Genomic DNA, 22,673 nt, shown 5'->3' with positions numbered 1-22,673 from the left:
ACACCCATCATTGACCCATACAGCCTGACATGTACCCTCTCATTTACCCATGCAAACACTCATGGACCTGTTCACTCCATACAGTCACTCATGCACCCTGTTTTTCACCATTTGCAGCCATTCACCCACCTGTTTACTTACCCATAGAGCCACAAATTAACCATTTTATTCTCCAATTACAGCCATTTACACACCCACTCATTCACCCACACAGCCACGCACATAGCCGCTCACTTACTCACACAGCCACAGGCACACCCACTCATTCACCCACACAGCCACGCACATAGCCGCTCACTTACTCACACAGCCACAGGCACACCCACTCACTCACCCACACAGCCACGCACATAGCCGCTCACTTACTCACACTGCCACAGGCACACCCACTCGCTCACTCATACATACACTCAAAGACTCACTCACTAATCTATACAGTCTCTCACATACCCACTCACTCATCCACACACCACTTACACACCCACTCACACATCCATACAGGCACTCAAACAGCTACCTACTCATCCATATAGCCACTCACATCCAACTGTCTACCCATAGAGTCACACTCACCCACTCACACACATATGCACACAGTTACACAGACACTTGCATAATCTAATTAAAATAGAATCATTCATTGGTAGTACACAAATTATACTAATGCAACTTTTCTGGTACCTTAGTATATATGTTTAACACTTTAGGAAAACACCAACAATCACAGGATGATGTCATCAGTGATGTCATTTGGAATGTCATGTGTGATGTCATTGACCATATCATGAGTGATCTCACATTTTGTATGAGTGAAATCTGAGCCTAACTATAACGTCCCTGGAACCTTTGTTTTTCTTAGTGAATATGTATATATGTATAAACATGACGTATAAAAATTGCTAGTTTATTAACCCCTTAAGTGCTGCCGTCGGCCAACGGTCGTCACGGGCACTACCTCCCCAGTGCTGCGTGCGACCGCTGGACGTCCAGTTCAGCACCGGATAATGGACAGCGCAGCACTGGGGAGGTTTGTTTACTAGCTCCCAAGTGGTTAAATAGAAAGAGGCATACATTATTGACTGTCTCTTTATTATACATACTCCACAACAGGGTACCAAGTAACATCATAATGAAGCAGTATACAGTAATAGTGCAACCACTGGTATATCCTCTGTTGTCACGAAGACGTCGTCCTAGAGATCATCCACTCAGGGATGAGCCAGTGACTGCTAGAAGGTGGCATCCTTGGAGGGAAAGAGACATGCCAGGCGGCCCCATCAGCCTGAAAGGGAAGGACAGAATTAACAAAAGACCATGAGTGGCAGCATTAGATTCAATAAGCAAACATCCAGTCATTCACTTGAATCCCACAGCATCTCACACAGGTGAATTCCAAGGTGTATCCCAAGCTGGCACATCCACATAGGTTTTATTGTCATTAGGAAAAGTGGTGTACCTCTGTCTGTCAGATACAGAAGTCCCCATTACAGGCATGTTTCTACCCTTTCATGACTTGCCTGCCACAGTTTTTACTGGGCTGAAATATTTGTCCTGTGGACTTGAGTGTGTGTCTGAGACACTCTTGTACCCTCATTGAAAGTCATGACTGAATGAAGGTTGGTTTTACTCCAGAGTGGTCTGGGGACACCTCTGATGATCTAAAATACTTTCTCTAGCAAGTGGTTCTCCATCTGAAATGGACTGAGGTCTTGAGTGTCCCCTTGTCTGATCTCATCTCACAGAGATGTTGAGGATGCTGTTGATGGGCAGTTGGAATCAGTATGTTTCTTGTGCTCACCTGCCTGTTTCTTGGTGAGCTCTGCTGTCTGTGTGTAGCTCCTGTCCTGTGTTACTCTGCACTTGTAATATGCGGGGCGCCGGTGTCAGTGTCCAACAAATTCACACCCAGGGAACAGATAGTCACTGTCTGGACCCAGATTGGAGGCAAGTCTTTCACACTGGATCTGTCCATGCCGGTCGCCTTTGGCTCAAGGACCAATGCAGAGACATGGCTATGTCTGGGAACAGGTGAGCATTGTAAAGTTTTGATTGAACTCCTAAGATATTTTGGTCTCCTGGTTGTTTACATATTTAGCATTGTTATTGTGCAAGTTTATTTCTTTTATTCCTTCTTTTGGGTAGCTAAATATCTTATACATTTTATAAATATTTAAATACATTTGAATTTTTGTGAGGATAGTATCTGTGAAATATTCTAAAGGTCAAAATAATTGTATTTCTTACATTCTTCACAATTTCCATCTGCTCTGTGTAAGAAGGGTTTTTGTGTGGTAAAGACCTCATGAGGACTTGGGGACATATTACCGAGCCCCTTTGCGCCGCTCTTGCCCCAAACAACATGGTGCATGAGCGATGCAAATTAAAAGAGAGATTTATGAAGCCACGGATGGCCACTTTGTGTGGCCCTGAGTGGCTTCTTAATTCTCGCGTAATGCAATGCTGTGTATATCGCTGTGTTGCATTACTCTCTGTTGGGGAGGCGTTTCCATGGGCGTTGCATTCGCCTCTTCAGGTGAGGCGAGAAGGTAAAATCACTGGGCACACTTTGGATTGTTGCCGAAGCATAGACACGAGATTTGGATCAGAGGAGCACTGGCTCCTGCAAATTGTCTTTCGTTCATGATACAGGTGGGACATACTCATAAGTTTGTTGATCAATAAGAATATTGTTGTGTTAACTTAAAGAAGATAGGATTTCTAACACGGGATATAATTTATAAACAAAACAACAGACACTGTGGTCCTCATTTATGAGATGTGATGCATCGTGGCGTGAAAGCAGTGATGCGTCACTTCTCAATGCGCCCTCCTTGCGACACTAATGATGCGTCATATTGACTGTATGACGCATCATGTCACAAGGAGTTACAGATATGTCAGTATTTCTGATGTATCTGGAGACGCGAAATTGACGCTTTGCTGGAGTGTGTCACAAAAGTGACGCAACTCCAGCAATGTGTCCTTTCACATGGGGCAAGCCCCATGTGAAAGGGTCTGCGTCAGTCTTACGCCTGCAGTCAGGCAGGCGTAAGAAATTGACGTATTTGTGTCCTAGTAGTGGCGCAGTGAAATCTGCGTCACTTCTACAAGGCTTACTTACGTGGGCACGCCCACCCTGCATACATTATACCTAACACAGGTATAATGTAGCGCAGGGGTTTTCAAAGTGACGCATCTGCTTAGATGCGTCACTTTGTAAATAGTGCGCAACAGGAGGCATGTTTTACGCCACCGAGGCGTCACAAAAAGTGATGCATCAGAAGCGCAAAACTGTCGCAAGGCCTCATAAATAAGGCCCTTTGTTTGATTCACTATGGCGCCCTGATAGTTTAAAATGGCTGGTAGGGTCCAAATGGGGTGATCTTTTTAACAACGACGAAATGAAATGTAAAAACACGATAGCATGAGTTTCAGCGTACGTTTTGCACTAGGAGCTGTAAATCAATATGACACAATGTCACAGATGCAGTGGGGCTGACATATATAAGCACACTGCAACCGGATCTCTGCTGTTCTTTATATCTTTTAGCCCTGGAAAAGTCGTGGGTTAATCCCTACATGACGAAACACGTGTTGGCAGGCTAAAGAAGACAGAAAATCAAAGACAACACAAATGCTGATTGTGGTTTCTATCACTTACAAATGATGGGGAATGATGGGGAAACATCCTTTACAACGCAACTTTTACAACGCACTACCATTACGACGCAACTTTTACAATGCAAGTTATTACAATGAATTGCGCTGGGGGGCGCTCTAGGATAGGGAATAGTTTAATTACTATCCAACACCTTCCCTACTATCCACGGGGACTGGAGTAGGAATAGTAAATTAAACTATTCACTATCCAGCACCCCCCAACGCAAGTCGTTGTAACGACTTGCGTTGTAAAACCTGCGTCGTAATGGCATGCGTTGTAAAAGCATTCGTTGTAGTGACATACATCCCAAATGATGGTGTCGTTACTGAGCTGTGAGCTCAGCGACATGATCTATGTGTTGAAGTAAGCTGTCCATCCATGGAGCCTATGAGGCTGGACGTCAGAAACTTTAGGGTCTGCTGTCTCTAAATGAGCTGTGCAAGCGAGGGCTGTGTGGACGGGGTTCGGCGTCATACTAGCAAAGGAGTATCCTGCCCGCCAAACTCGAAATCAGGCTCCACCTGTCTTAGCTTTGTTTCCTTTTGAAGCTAGCAGATATCACGTGACAAAGTGAGGTGTGTGGAAAAGTAAAATTTTGCTATGTTCTGTGTCCCTACGCGTCCTCCATCATATGTTATCTGTGCATGATTAATATGCATATGTTATTCCCCATGTTTGATTAAAGACGCAATTATAGTTGTGTCCACCTCTAGTATGCCAGTTTCCAGTTCTCGTGAATAATACGAATATCAGGCCTATGTAAAGCTACGTTGCCACGTTTCTCAGTGTGCACGTTAATGCATTGTAAAATCTCAGTTTCTAGGCCTCAAAAGGGCCTGGACACCAGATTCAGCTCCTGTCCCCTGAAGCCTCGCTGAGGAGCGATACAGCCCCCACCTGTATCCTCGACCCTTCACTTATTTCCTGCATCGCAGTGCCCGGCCCAGCTTGGCTCTGCCTCTGAGTCTGCCAAGAGTATGTTATGATTCGAGTTATCAGTACAGCCCTCTTTCTCTGCATTCCTAAGCTACTGAATCGCATCAATAGTTTCCGTCATTGTCTAGCCTCTACGTCTCCATGTAAGAGAAATACTGCATTTAGTGGTCATTTAATATTCTTCATCGCGCACTACATGTAGAATAATGCATGCTCCAGTCTTAGAGTCTGTTAGCCTTTCCCCTCCTGACTTCTAGTTTATATCAACATGTTCTCTAAACATCAGATACTAGATACTGCTTAGGTACATGTCGCCCTGACTCTCCAGACTTCAGTCTCTGCTCCTAGCACAGAGTTCATAGCCCCCAGCTTCTCCTAGTAACACGTCATCGCCAGTTTGCGCGCACCATCAGGTTAGAGGTCCCGGCTCCTTAGGTAGCCCCCTCCATGGGTTCCGCCCCATTCATGACATATTCTGTTACGTTTGCATCACATGTCTATGTATACGCCCTGTTACACCTACTTTCACCCTTATCTTTCGCGACTGCTACGCGTCACGCTTTCTGCTCCACCCACTGCTACGCCTATTGCAATGTAATGCTATGTGTTTGCGTTATGTATATATGCTCATGTACTGTTATTAAAAGTTATCCTTCCTTCCTTCCTATGCTTCCCTTGTCCCGATCCTGTCCCCGGCAGCTGCCATCCTATTCCCGTGCAGGTCGTCCTGTTCCTGTCCTTATGCTGTATTAAACCTGCAAAACTCCTACTACCTCGAATCTTGACTCTTATTTATTGAGCTATCTGTTATTCATTTATGCATTCAAAAATAGGGTATTATTTATTTATTTACCACATAATGGCGCCCGAATAGGGACTTGCCCTTTCCCCACGCGTCGGTGAAGCCACGCCGACCCCCTGACCCTCTGCAGTCGTGACGGAACTCTTCTGCGCACCGGCAGATATTTCTGCTTCAAGTATCCCTCAGGCCCACGGAGGAGACGGAGGAGGCGGTCCAGCATCCAGACGAGACGGTGGAGGAACGCGGCAAGTCCCGACCAGAGCCCAGGCCGAGAGTCCAAGGTCCGAGGTATCCGGAGGTCCACCCGTAACTGAAGTCCGAAGTTCGTCGTCCGTCGTCGTAGCAGTCCAGTCCAGTCCGAGGCCTTCCGTTCTTGCTGCCCGGTGAGTACCGTTACTGGGGTAGTATCTAGACAGGGTCAATTTAATTGACTCTGGTCCGTGGGTTGGTGGTACACAAGCCCACAAACGAAGTGTCCACTCCGGTGGATACGGGTCCTGACGTGTCTCTTGATGAGACCGGTAAGTTTCGTACTGTTTCAGCAGTGCATCTAGTTTCTGTTCTAGTCAGTTCTGTTCTCGAGAAAATTCATGTATACTGTGTTCCGTATTCCAGGTGGTATTTCTGTTCGAACTGTTATTTTAAATGTTCTTCATGTATTTTAATGTCGTGGTATGAATGGGGAATAAGTATCGTGTTCATTGTGTATTGTATTGTGTCTAGATTACAGTTCAGTCATGCCCTTGTTTTCCAAGTTACGTCAGTTAAAAACTAGAAAGGGTCTGCTGGAAGCAGCAGTTCCTGTCCCGCCTAGGGACAATCCAGGTCATTTTATGTATCAGAGGCATGGCATAAGTGCCATATTGTATCTAGATTTATGGGTCGAGTATACCAAACAGTTAGAGGAAAAGTACAGATGGCCTGTGTCAGGCACATGGGATGCCGAGTGCATCATGAGAGTAGAAGAAGCATTATGGAAAAAGAAAGCCAGACAGTCACAGAAAGATGCCATCGAGTTATGGCGCAAAGAATCTCATAAAAGAACCGAAAAAGAAATCAGAAAGTCAGAATTAAGTAGAGAATCCTTAGAACGAGCCCAAGAAAGGGAATTAATCGAGATTGGTGAACAAGTTAAAACCGAACAGTCAGACAGACAGAGGCATGCTCTTATTAAGGGTATGTATCCTCTTCTTGCCGAGGGCCTGCCAAAAGCGACCCCGGAGGCATCCAGTAACTTTCCGCCACCATTAGTTCCGACCAAGCTACGTCACAAACAGACCGCAGCTGATATTTTCATTTCGTCCTATTTGGACGACACAGTCCCAGAATATGCAAATCCTGTTCGCGCTCCGCCAGTCCCTGCAAATCAGGCACTTCCCGTTCCTCCAGACACCGGGGTACCCCTTGCAGTACCTGCTACGGCCCCCCTGGTCCAGCCCGCCATACCAGTTCAGCCCGCATTTCAATTTCCTGCCACACTAGTACGAAGAGGATCAGTCGACGATTCTAGTTTAGGGGCCGCAGGAGGAGGTCCTCCTCAGACCCCGCCGCCACATAAGCGTTTAACGTCAGCCGAATTACATGCACAAGCGTCACAGCGTACGCCCAGACATCAGACTGTAGCAGAAATAAGAAAAGCCCTTAATGAATGCGGCTATGATCCAGTCCCAGGCGAGGATAATATGGTTTTATATTCATTTCGCGTAAGAAAGGTGGCCGAGTATCTAGTCACCCTACCGAATATGAAAGAAGACCTAGACAGAATATATCGTTTCATCCGTACAGGGGATGATCCAGAAAGCATTAGCGAGGCCATGTTTCAAAGGAAAGCCGAGATCCAGCTCATGATATTAAAGTTTCTGATTAACTGTCTAATAAGAGAACAAGATTACCCGTCTAAAGATCCGGCCGAAATGAAAATCCTGACAAGGTGGAGTGATAATATAGCCGAGGGTAAGCACAAGACCGTCGGTGCTATGGAGAGTATGTACAAGAAAATCCGTAAAGAAATAATAAAGTTACACGAACAGCGTAAAGCAGCACAAGTAAGCGAGAAAGAAAGTAACTCTGATACTGAAGAGGTAGAGGACGAGAATCCCGCCAGAATAGCGTATGTAGGAAAATCTAGATTTCCAGATCGCCATTTACGCCTAGAACACAAGTCTACTTTCCATCATCCAGCACCAGAACAAGGTTCTCTAGAACAAGTGTTTCAAGCTACCGATCACATTCTGAAATCACGAATCGGTTACAGTGAGTTAAGTACTATGCATGAACAAGAACTAGCCCGATCAGCAGTCCGATGGACTACTGATTCTACCACTTTTCCAGACGAAATAGTGGCACAAATGTTTCTGAAAATGCCCCCAGCCGAGCAACGACTGGCGGGTATGTATATGATTCAGCACCTCATTACATTGTATGAGGGTCAGCACTCTGATCCAGGCCCGTTACATGATATCCTAAACGAGTTACTCCAGTATAGATGGAAAGGTCTAGGTACCGATTTAATTAGTGTCATTCTAGAACAGCGTCACAAATATAGAACGTTTTTGAACCCGCATTTTGTTCACGTCTCACCCCCAGAAAGTAAACCATTTTACATGGAGAGACAGAATCCGTTACGAGAAGTCCACCCAGTTAGAGGAACGGGTGGCGAACTAGAACGAGTGTTTGTTTACACTCCGATCACAAAGATGGAACTCTTAGAGATGAAAAAATTAATTCCCTGTCATGATAAAGATCCAGCAGGGTTCCATCGAGAATTAAAAGACATGCTCCGTATGGGAGAATACACGTATCCAGATATAATTAAAATGTTAAAGGTTCTGTTGCCCGCAGGGGTGTATGAAAAGCTCAAGGAAAAAGAATGGGAGGTGGGAGAGAAAAAGATCGATTGGGCAGTTCTAGAAGCTGAAGATAAGGCACGAGTACCAGGTACCGGTCTTGGAGCGAAATGTAAAGAATTACCTGAATTATTGATTCAAGTTTTACCCAGATTGTTAACAACGAAAAAGGAAGACTGGGATGCAATCTCAGCCTGTAAACAGAAACAAGACGAAGACATTAGTGATTTTTATTCTAGATTTTAGAAATGTTTTAGCATCAACAGTGGCCTCAAGACAAGTAGTGAGTCATACCCTCACCTTTTTGTTACTAAATTAGTCGAGAATTCAAGTCCACAAATTAAGAATCGAGTTTTGAAAGTCGAAAGTACCTGGCAAGCTAATACCCCGTCCCAGATGTTACAGATGCTCCAATACCACCAGAATAGAATCAGAGAAGAGCAAGAACACGAGAGAAAGCGTATGAAAGACACGAAAATGAAAGTACTAGTTGCACAATCTGTTCCTCAAGACAGTCAGAAGAGGGGTCCGAATCAAGCCAGTCATCCGGCAGCTCCCGTTAAAGGGAACTGCAATTATTGTAAACAGCCAGGTCATTTTATAAACGAGTGTACAGTTCTGAAACACAACATAGCTACTGGTAAGACTAAAGAAAGACCACGTCCGCCTAGACAAGAACAAGTTTTACAGATTCCTCAGCCACAGAATGCACCACAGACGGTTACAGCACCGCAGCCCATCGCTGCAACACAGCATGTTACACAGCAAATGTATCAGTATGCACAGTCTGAGTATCCAGAGTACCAGCCATATTCATGAAACAGCCTAGAGAGGGAGGTAGGCTTGCCTCTCATCGAGATACCTGTAGATCAAGAAGGTCCCTATGTTCATAGTCAAGTATTAGGGAAAGACAGAAAGTTTTTGATTGATACAGGGGCAAGTAGGACCACAATTAGTCACGCCGAAGTTCCAGGGGCTCCGCTCTCAGGCTCTAGAAATGTTTCCCTTGGATTTTCAGGAAAACCCATCGTAAATGAAATATCAAAGCCAGTTACTCTAGAAGTAGGTCCATTGTCCCGTACTACTGACCTGTTACTTACTAAGTCATGTCCAGAGAATTTATTAGGCATTAAAACACTGAAAGAGTTAGGTGCAGTTATATGCTGTTCCCCAGAGGGAATACGATTGTTCCTGCGTGACTTTAAGGGTCACTATGTATTACGAGATTTTGATCCCAGATTGTCTAATGTTCCGCAGCATTTATGGGCGCAAGGTCCAACTGATGTAGGGTACATGCAAATCACACCCCATCGTGTGACTCTCAAGCCAGGTGTAGTGTTACCACGAATCAGACAGTACAGATTGCCACCTGAGGCTGTAGCAGCCTTATCCAAAATTATTGACGAGCTCATCGCTCAAGGAGTAGTTGTAGAAACTGACTCCAATGTATGCAATTCTCCGATCATTCCAGTCATGAAACGTACTGATCCAAATGCACCCCCAGTATATCGATTAGTGATTGACCTACGAGAACTTAACAAATGTATTATTCCTCAGTACCCAGTTGTCCCAGATATCTCTTCCTTATTGACAGCCATTGATTCCGAAGCCACGTTCTTTACTGTAATCGACCTCAAGAACGCATTTTTCAGTGTTCCCATTCATCCAGGCAGCCAGTTTCTTTTCGGATTTTGTTTAAATGGAAGGAGCTATATGTTCACACAAGCTCCTCAAGGTTTCACAGAAAGTCCTAGTATTTACAGTCAAGCACTCAAGAGACAGCTTGATAATATTCACATGCCAACTGACACTGCCCTGCTCCAGTATGTCGATGATCTACTGGTCACAGCCCGCTCTGAACGTGACTGCGAGCGAGCGTCACTGACGGTTCTGTATTTCCTAGCCGAGATGGGGCACAAGGTGTCCCCTTCGAAGCTTCAATTCTGTGTCCAGCAAGTGGTATACTTAGGACACTTACTGTCCAAGAGGGGTAGGCAGTTGACACCTGACCGTATCCAGTTAATAGCGAGTCTTCCTCAGCCCAAGACCCAGAAGGAGGTACGTGCTTTTATCGGCCTCACTTCTTACTGCCGACAATGGATTCCTCAGTATGCATTTCTAGCCAAGCCACTGATACAGTTAACGACACAGGAGACAGCCGTATCGTCTGTCCTCCCTTGGACATCTGAACATACACTCAGTTTCAATGAGTTAAAGAAAGCTTTATGCCAAGCTCCAGTTCTAGCTACACCGAACTACAGTAAGCCTTTTACACTTTTCGTCACTGAACGTGAAGGTACAGCATTATCTGTTCTCACACAAGATCAAGCAGGACAATACAAGCCTTGTGCTTATTTTTCGAGCACATTGGATCCTGTAGCCCAGGCTCTGCCTGCGTGCCTCAAGTCAGTTGCAGCCACAGCACTAGCTATCAGACAAAGTGATTCCATAGTATTAGGACACTCCCTGACAGTACAAGTTCCACACTCCGTGGAAGTTCTTTTAAACCGAACACAGACTCAGCACTTGACAATCGCACGTTTAACAGGTTATGAATTGACACTGTTCCAGCCACACATAGAAATCAGACGCTGCAACATCCTGAACCCTGCTACACTGTTACCATCAGTTACTTTAAGTCCGGACACACACGACTGTGTGGAAGTAGTCAACATCATGACAAAGCCAAGACAAGATCTGACAGATATTCCATTACCAGATCCCGACCTGACACTTTATGTGGATGGTTCATGTATGAGAACAAGTACAGGAGAACTAGTCGCCGCATATGCAGTGACTACTGACACCGAAGTTATTGAGACACACCGTATTGACACCCTGTCCGCTCAAGCAGCAGAGCTAGTTGCTCTGACACAAGCCTGCATACACGCTAAGAACCGGAAAGTTAATGTTTACACAGATTCACGCTACGCATTTGGAGTCGTACACGACTTTGGAGTGCTCTGGCAGGAGAGAGGTTTCATGACTTCTCATGGAACCAAGATTCAGCATGGTCTCCTTATTCAAGCTCTGTTAGATGCCATACATTTACCGACATCCATTGCTATCATGAAATGCAAAGCACATACGAAAGTTACTGACATTATTTCCCAGGGTAACGATCTAGCAGATCGCACAGCCAAGCTTACAGCACAGACTCCAGACATTCCAGTTAACATGACACACACTCCAGATCCGATTACATGTATGACAGTTAAGGATCCTACTCAAGATGTCATAGATATCCAGCTACATGCTACTCCCGATGAAATCAAGAAATGGTCCGAACAAGGAGGGGTCCAGACAGATCAAGGATGGGTGACGAAGGGTAGAGCCACATGGTTTCTCCCCGACTCTATGGTTCAAGTCATTATCAATACCGCACATAGTCCAGCACATTTAGGAGAAAAAGCTATGTTAGACAGTATCCAGAAAATTTGGTTCAACAAGCATTTACGAGCTGCAGCCAAGCAGAAAGTCCGTACCTGTATGATATGTTGTCAGTTTAATCCAGGTAAAAGTGTCCCGGTGGAACAAGGGGGATTCCAGCCTCCTGACCACCCTTTTGAAGTCCTCCAGATGGATTATATTCAGATGGAGCGATGTCGAGGTTTCAAGTATGTCCTTGTAGTTGTATGCGCTTTGTCCAGGTGGACAGAGGCATATCCAGTCCCAGATTACACAGCCGCGACCACTGCCAAGCAGTTGGTTCGTGAGTTCTTCCCCCGTTACGGACTCCCTAGGGTCGTATATTCTGATAACGGCCAGCCATTCTCCTCAGAGTTAATGAAGCATGTTTCCCTTTTGTTAGGATACCAGTGGAAGTTCCATTGTGTACGCCATCCTGAAGCAGCAGGTCTCGTAGAGAGACATAACCAGACCCTGAAAATTCGCATCACAAAAATTTGTAAAGAGAAAGGTGTGGACTGGCTAGTAGCTCTGCCAGTCGCTTTATTCTATATGCGCATGGTCGCACATTCCAGATCAGGTCTGTCCCCGTATGAGGTCGTTTTCGGCCGCCCCCCTAACATGTGGGGTACTCCTAGACCCCGAAGTATTACCGATGTTTCAAGTAATATGCTGACAGATTACCTAGCTTCCTTGATGTCTGCCCTCAACTCTTGTCGTTCACAGGTTGCCGCCGCATTTCCAGACAATACCGAGGTGGCACCGCATGAAATCGTTCCCGGATCCATGGTCTTAATTCGCAATTTTGATCGCTCAAGTCCGCTGGAGCCACGCTGGAAGGAGCCCCGACAGGTCCTCCTCGCCACCCGTACGGCCGTGAAGTTGGAGGGTCGCAAAGGCTGGGTGCACCTTTCGCACGTGAAAAAGTTTTATGGACTGAAACCGGTCTCAAAGAACATTTCCCAGGATTTGAAGGACTGCCAAAGTACTATTCTTAAGGACTGTCCCGCAAAAGACATTGCTACAAACCCTCCCCTGTTAGAGAAAACTCCGCAACAGGAGTATAAGTTGAAACTCCGGTCTAGTAAAATAAGTCAGCCAGTTTGATTGTCTAAGTCCTCCCCTAGGTGAAATGGTTAGACTGTTTCTGACATGTATAAAATAGACCCCCATAGTGAGAGAGTTAGTCAAAACTCAATCCGATGTATCGTTTTTCTATGTTTCATATTATTTCTCAGCATTATGATTTCCTGCACCAGTTATGCCTTTTACCTGTATTTTCCAGTTTCTCATGTAAATACGTCTTCTAATGTTACAGTAGAGCACACGTTTAGTGATCTGCCTCCTCATGAACTCTCTTACCGCCTCGCTATGCGAAATAATACTTTCATCCGCATGTTACATTATTCACACCAGACCAGCAATGCCACTAATTGTTGGGTGTGTGGTCGACTCCCCCCTTTCCAGACGCCGAAGGGAGTTCTGCCACTCTTTCCTTATCCGTTTTCACATAATGGTTCGTGTGGAGCATGGTCCACGTTAACGTCGTCCTCAACAGATATGTCTTTTCTTAACAGTACATGTTTTCCAGACAAGCAAGGTCTTCCCCACAGAACCGGGTTAGATCTAGAAAATGAAGTGTATAATTTAGGTAATTATTCTTCGAATTTCATGGTCCTGAATGTTCAGTCTGATACTACTCCAGACTTACCTGCTATTTCAGTACTACCAGTCAAAGGCGAATTATGTGTCCGAAATAATGGTTCCGTACATGTAGGACATAGTGATTGTACTACTATTGTCAAGTATAGTGACAGTAGGAAATCTATTTTCAAAGCTTCACGTCATTCTTATTTTATTTGTGGTCAGACCGCATATGTTCGTCTGCCCCTCGATTGGGAGGGAACCTGTTACATTGCCTTCCTACTGCCACCGGTTTTTCTAGCCCCACCCGATTACCATAGGAATTCCCACCTAGTACATACTAGACACAAGAGAAACCTCCCGATTGTCGATTATACTGAAACTGCTCTAGAACAATATATAGATATCAATAAAGGTGTCTTTCCTTATTTAGGTACAGTTGTGAATAGTAAACTGATACGTAGATTAACCAGAACCCTCGAAGCAGTAGTAATTGAGACTACTTCTGCTCTAAGTAATTTAACCGAAGAACAATCCTTTATGAGAATTGTCGTGCTCCAAAATCGTCTCGTCCTTGACGTCATACTGGCCGATAGGGGCGGGGCCTGTAGAGTCATCGGATCTAGTTGCTGCATTTTCATTCCAAATAACGCGCCGTCTGTTTATTCAGCTATAACCAGACTTCATAAAATTGCCCATCTGTTACACCAAAATCCAGGCACCTGGACTTGGTCCGGTTGGTTCTGGAATATAATTTCCGCCTGGGGATGGAAAGTCTTGTCCTTTCTAGGTATTGCAGTAGCGATCATATTTAGCTGCTGCCTATGTATACAATGTGGCCCTGCGATTTGCGGCATTTGTGCTACCTCTTGTATTCCTAGTCCCAAGCCCCGTTCTAAATCCTGTTCCAAGAAAATTCGAGACGAGCAAATGATACTGTATGAAATGATAGATGGTATCATGAATATTGATGTTTCCTGAAGGAAACGTAGTGACAAGGAGGGAATGTGGAAAAGTAAAATTTTGCTATGTTCTGTGTCCCTACGCGTCCTCCATCATATGTTATCTGTGCATGATTAATATGCATATGTTATTCCCCATGTTTGATTAAAGACGCAATTATAGTTGTGTCCACCTCTAGTATGCCAGTTTCCAGTTCTCGTGAATAATACGAATATCAGGCCTATGTAAAGCTACGTTGCCACGTTTCTCAGTGTGCACGTTAATGCATTGTAAAATCTCCGTTTCTAGGCCTCAAAAGGGCCTGGACACCAGATTCAGCTCCTGTCCCCTGAAGCCTCGCTGAGGAGCGATACGGCCCCCACCTGTATCCTCGACCCTTCACTTATTTCCTGCATCGCAGTGCCCGGCCCAGCTTGGCTCTGCCTCTGAGTCTGCCAAGAGTATGTTATGATTCGAGTTATCAGTACAGCCCTCTTTCTCTGCATTCCTAAGCTACTGAATCGCATCAATAGTTTCCGTCATTGTCTAGCCTCTACGTCTCCATGTAAGAGAAATACTGCATTTAGTGGTCATTTAATATTCTTCATCGCGCACTACATGTAGAATAATGCATGCTCCAGTCTTAGAGTCTGTTAGCCTTTCCCCTCCTAACTTCTAGTTTATATCAACATGTTCTCTAAACATCAGATACTAGATACTGCTTAGGTACATGTCGCCCTGACTCTCCAGACTTCAGTCTCTGCTCCTAGCACAGAGTTCATAGCCCCCAGCTTCTCCTAGTAACACGTCATCGCCAGTTTGCGCGCACCATCAGGTTAGAGGTCCCGGCTCCTTAGGTAGCCCCCTCCATGGGTTCCGCCCCATTCATGACATATTCTGTTACGTTTGCATCACATGTCTATGTATACGCCCTGTTACACCTACTTTCACCCTTATCTTTCGCGACTGCTACGCGTCACGCTTTCTGCTCCACCCACTGCTACGCCTATTGCGATGTAATGCTATGTGTTTGCGTTATGTATATATGCTCATGTACTGTTATTAAAAGTTATCCTTCCTTCCTTCCTATGCTTCCCTTGTCCCGATCCTGTCCCCGGCAGCTGCCATCCTATTCCCGTGCAGGTCGTCCTGTTCCTGTCCTTATGCTGTATTAAACCTGCAAAACTCCTACTACCTCGAATCTTGACTCTTATTTATTGAGCTATCTGTTATTCATTTATGCATTCAAAAATAGGGTATTATTTATTTATTTACCACAGGTGGATGATCTAACACTAGGGGCCAACAGATGGGCACATATTTTATTTATTCAAGCTAAAAAGAACTTTTGGAAATAGAGGACAGCAAATATTACATTTGACCACTAAAGATCTAGGGCCATATTATCAAGGTGAAGTATCGGCGCTTTTTCGGCGAATTGTGCCAAGAAAGCGGTGATACTTCCAGCGCCCTATCAACAAGGGCATGCTAACGCCTGCCTCAAGCCTCATACCGCCCCACTTTGCATGTCAGCGATAAACATCGCTAATGACATGCAAAGTGGGCTTTCCCACGCCCAACTACATGTAAAATGTAGTTAGAGGTGGGAACGCATTATTTTCAAGGCGGCCCGTGATAGGCGTTGTGAGATAAAAACCTGCGATAAACTCGTTTATCGCAGGTCTCCCAACGCCTGCTATTTTTGGGTCTTAGCCATACTTTGCATGGGGGGGGTGGATTGCAATGCTGAATCAACCCCCCATATTCACAAGGTGAACATTAGCGGGTGAAAACATCGCTTGTTTTCACGCGATAATGTTCACTATCACCATCTATCACCGGTTTGGACATCGCCTGTTAGCTGAGCATTGATAATACGCCACTAACAGGCCGATGCAAATCGGCGATAGATGGCGATAGGATTGTGAGCGATAAATGTATTTATTGCACTTCTTAGATAATATGCCCCCTAGACTTTTTCCTGCGCTTTCACTGAAGAGTTTCATGGTATTTCAGTGGGTCACATTCTTCCATTGTATTGTGAACAAGGTGGAGTTGCTAAATTAACATTCTCAAGCAGCAGTATTCACAGTGGAACCCTCACCACTAACACAAACACATGAGGGGAGGGCCCTATCCTGGGCCAGCCACCACCCTCTTTGCCAAAGCGCCGGGACACTCCTTGGAGTAGCCGTGCGCTATAAAAGAGACCATATAACATAACATAACATAACATAACCGTTCTTCTGTTGTGCTATTGTCAAGTTTGGACTGTCCATCCACACTCACCTCCACATCATGCGCATGCTGTCCCGCCACAAGATGTTTTTTTGCATTTTTTGCCATCTGCACATTTTTCGCCTAGCTTACACAAATTTGCACATATTCCTGGGAAAAAAGTAAAGAAGCAAGAAAAGGACATTAAAAACTGGGTGTGGGAATATTAGAACAGCTGTGACAAGTGGAGCGGTACCCCACCTTGTAATCAGCTCCTATGTGCACTGGTGCTTATAAGAACTAATGCATCATATCCCAAACTATCGCGACAAACAAGATGGCGGAAGGAAGCAATTGAGATGGTGCTGCCAAAGCAAAGGGGATAACTCTGCATGCATTCAGTCTCATCTTTTTTAGTCTGTGTCTGTCCTTACAGAAGGGGCCTGTGAGTCTGTCCAGACAGCTGGGCTCTATCTAGTGCCACAAAGTGTCTCACAGCTCTTCATCAGGAGGTGGCGGCTGTCCCCTAACTGAGAAGGATGCGCCCTGACTCAGGGCCGGTGAGCACCTGCCTGGCATTGGTACTCCAGCCGTCCCTCACCCAGGAGCCCCAGTAGGGCTGGAATAAGCCCAAGGTTGCTTGCATTGCCTTAGACCCCCTGGTGACTCAGGATGGGTTCCTCATCCATTGCAGCGCGTCTGCAGCCCACCAGCACATGGGAAGACACTGATGAGTGAATACACAATCAAATCGAATGACACCCAAAGAAATGTAAACATGTTTGGGTCCTTTCATAGAGCAAACCTTGCTATCGAGGCACATGGGGCCAGCTGTACATAGACTTCCGTTTGAGATTTCCTAATAGCGATGAGGCTATCGCAAACAGCTGCGTACAACCGTGCGAATCCCAATGGGTTGCAAGGGACCTGCCTCGTTAATATTCATGAAGCAGGTCGCAATTTGCGACCCACTGGGAAAGGCCAACACTGACAGGGGTTGCTGCCTGCCGGGGACAGCGGACCACCATGTCTGTGACTGCCTTTTTCAAAAAGCAGCTTTTTGTTATGAAACATACCCCGTTAAAGGAAAACAGAATGCATTTTTTTTAATAAACTGAAAAGTTTCCTTTTCATTTTTTAAGAGTAGGCAGTGGTCCGTGGCTGCGCAGCCTGCTCTTAGAAAATGTTTGCCTCCAAATTCACATAGAGGAAGGCTCCCTTAGGGACCCCTTCCCCTTTGCATTTGAGTTACCCCTACTTCACAGTGTCTGTAAAGTATGAATGTTTTGCGACCGGACTCATTATTAGGACTGGGCACCCTTAGCATGCCGCTTCCTGATAGTGATTTGCAAACCCAAGTTGCAATTCGGTAATAGCTTACCGAATCGGAAATAGGGCCTTATTGATTTTAAAAGTGCTTTTTTTCATGTCCCAAACATTTGTGAGCTGAAAAGAGCTTTGTACAGCTGGCCCATTGCGCTGTTCAATGGAAAGGGTATAGAGTGACGGCAAGTAAGAATCAGGAAAGAAGGGGGGTACCGATGAACTCATATTTCTACAGGTTGAGTGGTTCCTTAAAGATGGGCCTCAGGTTCTTCTGAAGTGGGTTGTGTAGCATGAGTTGGATATATTTGTTTATTTTGTTTAATGACATTGGGGCCGATTCACAGAACTAACTTAAGACAAAATCCTAAACTTACTACTTTTGGCATTCACAGAAGTTAGGATTTTGTCTTAAGTTTGTCTTAAGACAGTCTTAAGAAAGACTTAAGACTAAATCCTAACTTAAGACTGTCTTAAGTCTGTCTAAGTTTGTCTAAAGACAAAATCCTAACTCCAAAAGTAGTAAGTTTAGGATTCTGTCTTAAGGTCGTTCTGTGAATCGGGCCCATTGTGTGGAGTGCACTACACAGTTAATTCTCGCTAGGCACCCAACGGCCAAAGGAAAAAGCATGGACCAAGGAGATACTTGGACAGAGGGCTGAACCCAGTCACCAAATAGAGGGGTTTTCAGCCCCACCCCATTGCAGCTCACGAAGGTCGGTCTTTTTTAAAGGTCTGGATACAGGATGACCGCTCTTTAGGGCCTTTGGCACCAAAACAGTGACAACCCTTCCAGCACTTTAAAAAACATTGAAACCGGGGATCTAAGCGCTCAGACTGGGCAGCGGGTCCTGGTTTGAACCCTGGAGCTAGAAGAGGCCTCGTTCTTTGTGCATTTGCAGATTACAATGATGATTTTGAATATGCTCTGTCCATACATTGGCAGCCTGCGATAAGATCTAGGGCCCGATGTACGAACTTTTCATTTTATGAGTCGCAATTAGAGACTCGCAAAATGAAATGTACTAATGCGTCTCAGACACATTAGCGATTCCCAAATGGAGTCGCAATGGACCTGCCTCATCAATATTCATGAGCCCGCTTGCAATTTGCGACTCATTGGGAATGGGAAATAACACAGGGATGGTGGCCAACTCAGGACAGCAGATCACCATGTCTGTGTTTGCTTTTTAATAAAGCTGTTTTTTTTTAATTGAAATGTGTGAGGATATAAGTTTAAGGCGTATTGGAGGCTCCGTGCGACGACATGGAGAGGAGCATGGGCCGATAAGTGGCACATCTGGAGATGCTGTGTTCAGTGAGCCGCTGGGCACCTGCATGTCAAGACCATTGCTTTTACCTTTGCTTCTCATGATAGTGCTAAGATTCTGAGCACCTATTTGAATCTCAAATGGCTCTTCAGGCTCCAATAGCCTGTGCTTCCTTTCAGTATAAGCCAATCTCATGACCAAATGTTCTCTTTCAAGTATCAAATAATTTTGTTCAGGTTCAGACCAACATGGGACGAATGAAAGAAATAGAATATTCCAGGACACCATCATTCTGACTCTCCTTTTCAGAGACCTTTGATTCTACAATTAACATTCACAAAGACCTGTCTTGACAAATCAAGATGATACCAGATAGGGACTTGGGTAAAAATACTTTTGAGCATATTAAAGGCTTTTTCAATGTGACTGTCCTAACAAAATCCTTTCTTTACATTTCCCTTTTTCAAGACTCAAGTAATATTGTGTATATCTGCAAAGTTCTGACTGACAGGCTGAATAGGGTGTCGAAAGACGTGCGGGTTGTAAGCCCCGTCAATGCCTTTCCCTTTTTAGCATCTCCAGAGCCTCTGTTAAGCCTCTTGGCACAGATGTACCAGCATTGTGGGTGAGTGGAAGCTGGGGCCAGGCTGCCCTTCTCTTCTTAGGGCCAGATGTAGGAAGGCTATTACCAGTTCCGTTACTGACCGGTATTAGGCTTTTCTGATGTAGGGGCCGAAATTAAGGATTCGGTAATTTACCGAATCGGTAATTTAAGGAATCAGTAAATTACCGATTTCCTAAATACTGATTCGGTAAATTACCAAATTCCTAATGTAGGGAGCATATAAATGAGTGCTTATCCCATGTTAGGATTCGTTATTTACCACCAACTACAAGTTGGTGTTAAATAACAAAAAAAAAAAAGCAATTTTATGCAAATTGCTTCAGTGCCATGTTGCAGACATACATGCCCTTAGGGCATGTATGTCTGCAACATGTGCACCCATACACAATTGAGGGGTGCAACAGGGTGTCAAAGTGACACCCTGCCACCCTTCAATGTATTCCCCCTTTTACCGAATCGGTATTTACCGATTCGGTAATTGACATTCATTCCTATGGGCCTCCAGGCCCATTGGAATGAATGACAATTACCAAATCGGTAAATACAGATTCGGTAAATACCCAATCTTAGCGATTCGGTAATTTTTAGCGAATAATTTGCTACATAGCATTTACCGATTTGAAAATACCGAATGGGTAAAATTCTGTATTTTCGAATCGGTAATGCTATTTACCTACATCTGGCCCTTAGTGTTGAGAGTCATGGAGCAGAACACCCAGTTGATGAACCTGGTGTGGAAGTAGGGAAGGATGCATTTCTGTGAAACATTCTTTTACTTAAGAGTGTTTCTTTTTGTAGGCGCTCAGGCTGAACCTTGTCTTCAGGGAGTTCAACTTCAAGAAGGCCCTCCACATCCAGGATTGGTTGGTGAACAGTAGTTCTACAGATGGGCAATGCCTCTTCCAGATGCTATCTACAAACACGCCTTTCACAGTTAAGAAGATTGGGCTTAAACAGGTCAATGTGTATTGTGTTTGTATATATGTCCAAGAGTGAGTGGTGTACCTGCTTGTGTTTTAGAGTCTCACTGTGTTTCAGGGATCAGGTTGTACCATGTTGGCGATGCTTAGAAAGGTCACAACACAGATGGTGTCGCTTTTGAGACACTTTGCTTCCTTATTTTTTGGCTTTGGCTTTTCCAGTTTTGACTGAGGCTCCATATCCATGTTAGAGCTGTGAAGGTACCTGTCTACATTCTTAATCCCTCTCTCCTCATAAGTCTTAAAACCAATTAATAAAAAATGAGTAATCAGTCAATCTCTCATCAGCCCTCAGTCTCCTTCCACCTAATTCCATGATCACTCACCCATTGTTGGAGATACGCAGCTCCAGCCACCACAATCGTTCCTTTCGCACGTTTTGCCCACCTCAGGACATGGTTGATTGGGCACACATAGCTGTGCACATGTTCCAGCACCTGACACAAAAACAGGACAAAAAATTAAACAATGCATATTTTAATCATGTTTGTGAGATCTGTGTTATGTAACTCATAGCAACACCTCAGTCTTCAACATGCACCGACCAGCAGGACTTTAGTCTTTAACACACTCAGTCTACCAGGACCTCAGTACTCAACAACTGCAGTTCAGCAGGACCTCTGCTTTCAATGCCCTCAGTCCAGCAGGACCTCGGAGTTCTATACCCTCAGTCCAGCAGGACCTCAGAGTTTTATACCCTCAGTCCAGCAGGGCTTCATAGTTCTATACCCTCAGTCCAGCAGGACCTCAGAGTTCTATACCCTCAGTCCAGCAGGGCTTCATAGTTCTATACCCTCAGTCCAGCAGGACCTCAGAGTTCTATACCCTCAGTCCAGCAGGATCTCCAACTCTAACACCTTCAGCTAAAGGGGGTCTTAGGTTCCATCAGCCGCTGGCTCTTTTTTACAAAAACACAGAACATTGGTCAACCTGGGCTATGGGGCCCAGGGCTTAAGGGGGTGTTTCCAAACAAGCACTAGAGACCCAACCCTCACATTATTCCAAACAACACTCTCAGGTAGGAAGCAGTAAACTCACAGCAACCATATATGTGTACATATATATATATTCACTGAAAAAACCATAGGTTATAGACCATATATAGTTAGGAATTAGCATTTACAAAACCTTGAAAATTCACTGAAAAAACCATAGGTTATAGACCATATATAGTTAGGAATTAGCATTTACAAAACCTTGAAAATTCACTGAAAAAAAAATAGGTTATAGACCATATATCGTTAGGAATTAGCATTTACAAAACCTTATTTTACTCACAGAAAACCATTGAAATTCCATATATAGTTAGTTGCACTAACTATATATCGCGCACCCGCAATCCACTGCTGATGATGTCACATATTACATCATTCATGACATGGTCAGTGACATCACTGATGACATCACTGATGACATCTCAAATGATTAATCTTTCCAAAGTTCTTCTAAATATTTGGGACCGTTTCCCTTGCCTCTGATGCTGTCAGTGCCACTTCTTTGATGAATGTACTGGCAGGTCGGGGGTTCTCCTCCAAATCTCTCTTTTATGCAGCACTATAATTAATTGGTGCCACCTCTCCATATGACAATGCATGGTATAGTTTTTCGGTTCCTCTGGAGAGTACATCGTGGCAGATGAAGTGTGTAACGTACCGGGCATTTACCTTTTTTTGCATGTACAGGAAAGGAAAAAAAATCGAGAGTCCGAGTTCTAAGGTGTCCCAGGGCCATTTCAGTGGACCAGGCCCAAATCCAAAGAACAGGCCGCCATTTTGAGAGTCCTGTTGCAGCCGCCTGTCGCTGTAGCATCAAGAGCAGCCGAAACTCAGCTGAATGGCAACTGAAACGGTAAAGGGGCGCCCCACTACAGCAGACGAGCCTCCACCTAGGAAGGCCCTTTCACGCCGCCTCCCCCCGCCCCCTTCGGGCACCCCACGCCGTTATTCGGAGCAGTATTGTAGGATGGCCACACCAGTGCGGTAACTTGCTAGACATCACCTCGGTGGTAACCGAATCTC

General features: G+C 44.9%; 1 long non-coding RNA gene across 1 annotated transcript in view; it reads right to left on the bottom strand.

Annotated features, from left to right (window-relative positions):
- Positions 1–1,072: 1,072 nt before the first annotated feature.
- Positions 1,073–22,673, bottom strand: part of LOC144772161 (uncharacterized) — a 41,438-nt gene continuing 19,837 nt past the window's right edge. Inside the window, exon 2 of the long non-coding RNA XR_013599675.1 lies at positions 1,073–1,282. This is a non-coding gene — a long non-coding RNA (uncharacterized LOC144772161). The remainder of the gene's footprint in view (positions 1,283–22,673) is intronic.

This window comes from Lissotriton helveticus, chromosome 8, assembly GCF_964261635.1.
Source record: "Lissotriton helveticus chromosome 8, aLisHel1.1, whole genome shotgun sequence".
NCBI lineage: Eukaryota > Metazoa > Chordata > Amphibia > Caudata > Salamandridae > Lissotriton > Lissotriton helveticus.
Note: the sequence above shows the minus strand (reverse complement) of the source record. Positions and strands in the feature narration are given on the sequence as shown.